This window comes from Pelophylax lessonae (genome assembly GCF_965119305.1).
Source record: "Pelophylax lessonae genome assembly, chromosome: 7".
Taxonomy (NCBI): Eukaryota; Metazoa; Chordata; class Amphibia; order Anura; family Ranidae; genus Pelophylax; species Pelophylax lessonae.
This window is the reverse complement of record NC_138774.1, coordinates 102,924,796-102,932,562: the sequence shown is the minus strand read 5'-3', so window position 1 is coordinate 102,932,562 and position 7,767 is coordinate 102,924,796. Positions and strand designations below refer to the sequence as shown.

The following is a 7,767-nucleotide window of genomic DNA, read 5'->3' as shown; positions in this document are numbered from 1 at the left end:
ATAGGAAGGTCTGAAAATGCAAACAGCATAGCAGAGACAGACAACAACACTAGTATTTTACTAGAAGTAACAGTAAAATTTGTAAAAAACTGTAGTAGTGCAGTTTACTGCTTCATAAAAGAAAATATTAATATAAGCCAGGTCTACCACCATTTAAAGTACAACTAAAGGCAAAACTTTTTTGATTTTGGATAAAGTTTTGCCTATAGTTGTACTTTAAAGGCAAGCCAAGATAGAAGAAGCCAGCCAGCCAAGCTACTATTCTTGTGAAAATGGTCATCATAAATTCCCACAAAACATTATATATAAATCCTTTTATGTGAATATGCATTGCAATAAATTCCAGGTGTGCCATAACCTGTCCTCTACAAAACAGAGCACTTCCTGACTAGTAGCAAACATCAAGGGTGAACCTGGCAATAGTACACTGCTGCATAACTTCCATGTTCACCGTGATGTTTGTTTCCCTCTGCAACTGCCAGTCAACTCAAGTGAGTTGATGGATTGGCTGCTAGAGGGGAGTTACAAATATAAGCTTTAAGCTTATCAATTCACTTATGTCACTTTTATGTCACTTACTTTACAGAAAACGTTACCTGTCCTGCAGACAGTCTCTGTCTCTACCACGATTAAACCCAACTGAAGCCAAGCTAAAGCCACCATTAGAGGAAGGAAAACCCTTGACAGAGTAAATCATTAACTGAAGCTTAAACCTTGAGTAAATCTTCATGGGATCACAAAAAAACACACAACACGATTGTCTGCATCAGAATCATGAGAACTGAAGAAAGGTTTGGCATTGGCACACTGGTACAACTCAAGGCATATAGGTTAGCTCAGGTTTGTGTGTATTTGTGATCCAGTAAAGATTTAATCAAGGTTTTACGCTTCAATGTATGATTGATTTCATCTTTTAAGGATGTCCTTTCCTGTACCGTGGCTGCCTGGCTTGCCTTCAGTTGTCTAGATACACTTTTACCTTTAGTATTTGTTTGGTTGAGGGAACCCCCTACACTTGCTATTGCTACAGAGTACAACAGACCAACAGACAGACATGCGTTGCAATAAATTCCAGGTGTGTGCCATAACCTGTCCTCTACAAAACAGAGCACTTCCTGACTAGTAGCAAATATCAAAGGTGAACCTGGCAATAGTGCACTGCTGCATAACTTCCATGTTCACCGTGATGTTTGTTTCCCCCTGCAACTGCCAGTCAACTCAAGTGAAGTGAGTTGATGGCTGCTAGAGGGGAGTTATACAAATATAAGCTTAAGCTTAATTATCAATTCACTTATGTGAATGGACCATTTTTGAAAACAAGCCATTCTCCATCTCTCCAGTGCCAGAAAAGCTGTAAAAAATATAAAATGTTCCAGGTTCACTGCGATAGTGTTTGCCCCTGCCATTGCCAGTCAACTAAACACAGTGTGTGTGTGTCGTGACTCGTGACAACTCAAAAGCTTATACGCAGCCTCAGCATCAACTCAACACACACACACACTGTGTGTGTGTGTGTTGAGTTAATGCTAGAGCTGCGTTATAAGCTCTTGAGTTGTCACGACAGTCAGTCAGTCAGTCACGTTACAGAAAGAAAACTTTACCTGCACTGCACTGAGCAGCACTCTACCATGTCGATTACATCTGTAACTGAAGCCAAGCTAGCCAACAAGCCACCATTAGAGGAAGGAAAATCCTTGAGAGAATAAATTGTAAACTGAAGCTTAACCTTGAGGAAATTCTATGGGGGTCACATTCACAAACTCACAAATATAGTATATTACACAAGAATCCACAATTGGTGTATTTATTTGTGATCCAATAAGATAAGATTTACTCGAGGTTAAGCTTCAAATGTACAAGTTATTTCTCTCAATGATTTTCCTTCCTATAATTCTGCACCGTGGCTGACTTGGTGTCAGTCAGTTGTCTAGAAGAAAATACACTTTAATATTATTTATTTGGTTGAGGGTTAAATGAACCCCTGCCTACTTGCCTAGACACTTTTAGTGTGAAGCAACGGAACGGATTATGGATTGGAAATGGACACATTGGACAGGACAATCTTCAAAAACAAACCATCAGTGCTATAAAGCTATAAAACAAGACTGGTGATGTGACTGACTGGTGACTGGCGGCAGATTGAATTAGTAATTACTAATTCATTAAAAACATGAATTAGTAATTATTTCAGTGCTTAGCATTTGGGAACATGTAGGTTTTTCTGTAAGAACACTAGATGATCCACATGCTCAGGTTTCAGACTGCTTCTTTTCGCTGTTATAACATCTCCTGCAGTAGAGAAAACCCGCTCTGCAGATACACTTGTACCTGGGATACACAAGTATTGCTTTGACAGCTGAGAGAGGAGGGGGAATATGACCTCATGCTCACGCCACCATTTCAAAGGGTCCTCAGTGAGAGGCAGAGGTGGGGCTTTACAATATTTTTCCATTTCGTCTTCTGCCTTGGCATAGGGGGTCTTAGGTTCTATTGCACCATCAGTGAAAGACTGCCCCAGCAAAGTCATGAGCAGCGATGTTGTGGCCTTTTTTTTGTGAGGAGAATGGCTGTCCTCAAGGGGTGTTGTTTCTTCTTCCACAGTTGCTTTTTCCCTAGGCACTTCATCCACATTTGTCCTTCTATTAGATGTAATCTGTGTGTTTGAACAAAAGATAATAGTATAAGAAGAGCTGAACTGACTAAGAGTGTGATTCATTGATGAGGTGTGGGAAACTGCATGGTAATCCATACCATACAGTTCCACTTCCCACACCGCATCAGTGAATCAGGGCATGTTATTACACAACACAATGTAGCTGAGCTTCTAGCTGTCTGGGAGGAAACATGATGAAATTCTAATTACCTCCAAAGATGCAGCCTCCTCAGTCACTCCTCTGTATATCTCCGATCTCTCCTCCTCTGTGAGAATAAAAGGCAGTCCTTTAAAGCGAGGATCCAGTGCAGAGGCTGTATGAAGGATCTTCTTCTCTGCCTCACTGCTGTACCTCTTCAGGAGATCTGTTTTGATGGCATTCTTGATCTCATGGGTGTGTCTCCCATGGTGTCTGTCATGCTCTGGAGCAGTTGTGCATTTAGAGGGGCAATGAGAGACACTGTTGGGTTGCGCTCTTCTGACATCAGCAAGGTTGCATCCTTCATTGGCTTTAATGCACTCACAGCGTCCTCTGCATTTGACACATCTGTTTCATTGAGAGTGCAGAGATCAGACTCTCCTTTTCTGACTTCTGGAGACAGCAAGGTGGCACAAACTGCAGGTTGTTGTTCTAAGAACCTCTCGACCATGTCTTATGCGCTGTTCCATCTTGTTGGCACATCAGTTATTAGCTTATGATTCTTCAGGCCCAGACATTTCTGTTTCTCTTTTATACAGTGGCTTGCTCTAGTGCTGCAATGGAAGAATGTGGATATTCTCTGGCGAGAAGCCTGGAGAGCGTGGCCCCTTCAGTGCCCGCTGACATGCAAGATTGAGTGTATGGGCAAAACATTTAACATGAGGAAATTTACCAACTTGAGCTGCAACTATCATGTTTGCCGCGTTGTCGGTCACAAGCACTACAGATTTATCAGACAGCTGCCATTCTTCCACGACATGAGACAGTAGCTCTGCCAGATGAGCACCTGTGTGAGACTCATAAATGGCTCTTGTTTGCAACACATGTGACAAGACCTGCCAGTCCTTAGTAACGTAATATGCTGTTATTGTAACATAGGACTCCGTTGTGACTGAAGTCCATGAATCACACATTATTGCGACTCGACTGGCTTGGTTCATTGACGCAAGTACCTGAGCTTTGGTGTCGTGGTAGAGTGCAGGTATAACGTTTTCTGTAAAGTGACTGCGTGATGGGATCTTATAATGTGGCTCTAGCGTCTTCACAAGGTAGCGAAACCCGGCGTTGTCCACAACTGAGTAAGGCCGTAGGTCCTTGGCGATGAAAGCTGCCACAGCTTTGGTTAGTTTCTTCCCTTTTTCTGAGTTGGGCGGATAAGTTGACAGTATGGCATCAATTCTTGGCTGATCTGGGTCTAGCCGTCTTTCCTTGGCAGTGGTGGCACTGCTGGTGGCGACAGGTGTTACTAACTCAGAGTGAAAACGGCTAACATGGTTTCTCAAGTTCGTAGTATTCCCTAGGTATTTAATTTTTGTGTGACAGGCTTTACATACGGCGTGTGTCTTGTCCAACTCACGCTTCCCTGTGTGTTCGTAAAATCCGAAATGTGCCCAGATGTTTGCTCTTAAAATGCTAGGTGCATTTTTTATCTCTCGATCTTTTTCTCCTTCTGCCATTACCACCATACTACCACGTATGTGACGGAGACGGATGACGTAAGTTGCCAAACTCTGTCAGTGTTTAAAAAAAAAATACCACTTGTAAACTAAGCCGCAACAAGTCAACCAAGCAACATCTTTCATAAAATATGACTGTCTGTCTGTCTGTCAGACTCCCTCTTATGCATGCACTGAGCCAAAACCCCCGGGGCCCCCCCTTACCCCACAGCTGCCTGTGACAGTGACACTGACAGAGACCCCCCTCCCCCCACAGCTGAGCTGACAGCCGGACACACTGACAGAGACCTGGATGTCCCACTGTCCCACACCTTCCCCAATCCCCCACAGCACTGACAAACACTGAGAGTGAGTCCCCCCCTTGCCCAGACCCCCACAGCTGACAGTGACACTGACAGAGACCTGGATGTCCCACTGTCCCACACCTTCCCCAATCCCCTACAGCACTGACAAACACTGAGTGAGTCCCCCCCTTGCCCAGACCCCCACAGCTGACACTGACAGAGACCCCCAGGCCCCCACTGACACTCAGAGAGAGCCCCCTGGCTCCCAGACTGCCACAGCAGAACAGTACCCCCGAGCCCCGACCGACCGTCCCCTGTCCCAGCCCCCCCATCAGACATCCCCCAGAGATACAGACGAGACCCCCATGAATGTCATGATTATACAATTATTTGTTCGGACTAGTACATACCTGCTGCTGTGTGGGTTGTTGTGCACTGCATTGCAGAGGAGGACAGGTGCTGTGCTGCTCTGTGGCGGGCGGCTGGTGTCACTGGCAGTGGCGGCATGGTGGCGGCTGGGCCTGGGACGGTCGGCTACGGTGAGGCTGGCGGCGCTGGCTGGCTGCGATGGGGACGCACTTGGCTTGTGGCTTGGCTGGCTGGCTGGCTTCTGGCTGCAAGGCCGCAGGTGGGACGCCGATACACGCAGGGGATGTCTTGCTGCGCCTCGGCCCGGGTCAAAGAGACGGAAGGGGAGGGGCGGAGCCTTTTTATTAAGCTCCCGCCACGAACCCACCAATCCGCTGCCGATCTTGTGACTTTTTCTCCCTTGCGCGATAGGGCGTGGCCGCGGCTGATGACGTCATTTCCTAATCGATTATGCCGGCAACCCACATCGATGCAGAATCGCGAAGGGTCGAATCGCGATGCATCGATCTTTCGATTATATTCAGCAGCCCTAGTAGGTATAGTTCTCCCAAATAGGACTAAATTCCTTAAATACAGTCCCTTTCTGAATCTGCCTAGTTTTGTCCCAAATCTTTTGTATAAGCCTGTAGGTCGGGTATTGTCTGTTTGACTTACAGAAAGGTTGTGCTTCCAGGCCCTCGGCTAAAGAAGAGGCCCCGGTGCAATGCAGAAGCACGAATAATGTAGAAGAATGAATTGCATCCCCAGAAGAAGAGTCTCTACCAAGCCACTTACTAGATGCTGAAACTGGAATGCGATATAATAAACCCAGGGATTTGGAAGAGCCAACCCCCCCTATCCTTTGGTTTCTGTAATTGTTCCAATTGTACTCTGATGCATCCTCCATATCACAGTAAGAATCTAAGGATGGAATTGACCATATGGAAAATTTTAAGAGGGATGACTACTGGGGAATTGTGGAGAAAATAAAGTAGTTGGGGCATAAAGATCATTTTGATCAAATTGGCTCTCCCTGTCACCGAGAGCCATAATTTGGTCCCCGATTTGACTTTGTCTCTAAATCTCTCTAACAGGGTAAGAATATTTAAACGGCAGAAGTCCGTAAGCTGAGGGGAGACTATAATTCCTAAATATTTGAACGTGGACACTACTGGTAAGGGGCATGAAGGCAACGTTAGAGGGGTGTGAAACTGATCTAGAGGTAGCAGAGCAGACTTGGACCAGTTAATCGTCAATCCTGGGAATCTACCAAAGTCTGAGATGGTGGACATAGCATTGCGTATAGAAACATCCGTGTCCCCTAGGAGCAAAACCATGTCGTCCGCATAAAGCAGAATCTTTTCATACTTTGGGACAAATCTAAACCCCATGATGCCAGTGTGTGCACTAATTTGTGCCGCCAACGGCTCTATTGAAAGGGCAAAGAGGAGCGGTGAAAGGGGGCATCCCTGTCGTGTACCCCACCCCAACTCAAAAGGATTAGAAATCCTACCGCCCTCTCTAATAGTGGCTTGTGGTTGATATAATAGAAGACCGACTCATGAGATAAAGGTGGCCCCAAATCCAAACCATTCTAACACGGCCCACATATATCCCCATTCAACACCACCAAATACCTTGTTTGTGTCAAGCGATACCAAAGCTCTGGTGCCAGTGTTGTCAGCCTAGGCTTGCATATTTACGAACAACCTCCTAAGATTGATTACTATGGTGGCATAAAGCCCGCCTAATGAGCGTGAATTATATCAGATATGACTGTATTCAGCCTCCTAGCCAAAACCTTGGCCAATATTTTCACATCTGTTTGGACAAGTGAGATGGGTCTGTATGAGGAGGGATCAGTAGCCACTTTGTCAGGTTTTAGTTGTAAAGTAATGCAAGCTCTAGACATCAACAAAGGCAACTGGTGTCTTGATCTGGCAGCATTGTACACTTTCAGTAACTTTTGCAGGAGTGTTTCAGAATAAGTTTGGTACGTGTCCATGGGTATCCCATCGTCACCTGGGCCTTTGGAGTTTGGGAACGTACCGACCACCTCCTGTAGTTCCATCAAGGTGAAGGAAGCCCCCAAACGTAGCCACTGGGAGGCTGACAGACATGGCAAGGGAATGGAGGACAAATAGGTAAGGAGCTCCTCGTGAATGTAAGACACTTTTGAAGCATATAAATCAGTGTAGAAATGAACCAGTGCATCCATAACAGCCTCATATGTATTACCTACATGGCCAGTGGGCAGTTTCAACGCTCCTATACCAGGGGACGACGGTCTAACATTAACAATTTTGGCGGGTAGATGGCCGGTCTGCTTCCCTTCCTCATAAAATGTAACCTTGGGAAAAAACTTTTGACCGTAGTTAAAGAGTCCTGAGCCGATAGCCAAGAGGCTTTTGATCAAGCTGAGGGGTTGGTCAAATACTCCTCCTCCAACCTGCCGGCCATTTGAGTCAACTGCACTTCATGGGCTTTGGTACCTGTTTTGATCCCGTTAACGGTGGATATAAAAATTCCCTTAAGATAGCTCTTAAAGGTGTCCCACTGAGTTAGCACATCTTCATGATTTGCATTATCAGGAAAGAAATACTTTATTGATTAAGTTATAGAGTTATTGGGAAAAACTTTAGCCAGAACACGTTCAAACACCATGGTGCTGGGGATAGAGTGTCCTTAGCTGCAACCATAATCCACAGTACTAGTGGAGAATGGTCAGACACCCCTCTCACACAGTATGGTATTTTTAGCCACCAGGGGCAGGGCTAATGTACTCCCCACACATAAATCAATGCGAGACAATGAAGTATGGGTTTT

At 45.4% G+C, this 7,767-nt stretch overlaps 1 pseudogene across 1 annotated transcript; it reads right to left on the bottom strand.

Moving 5' to 3' along the window:
• Positions 1-2,194: 2,194 nt before the first annotated feature.
• LOC309560197 (E3 SUMO-protein ligase ZBED1-like) lies at positions 2,195-3,303 on the bottom strand (annotated as a pseudogene). Its single transcript has 2 exons — positions 2,864-3,303; positions 2,195-2,653 (listed from the first exon to the last, which is right to left on the bottom strand). The product of its transcript is annotated as an E3 SUMO-protein ligase ZBED1-like (transcript).
• Positions 3,304-7,767: the final 4,464 nt, after the last annotated feature.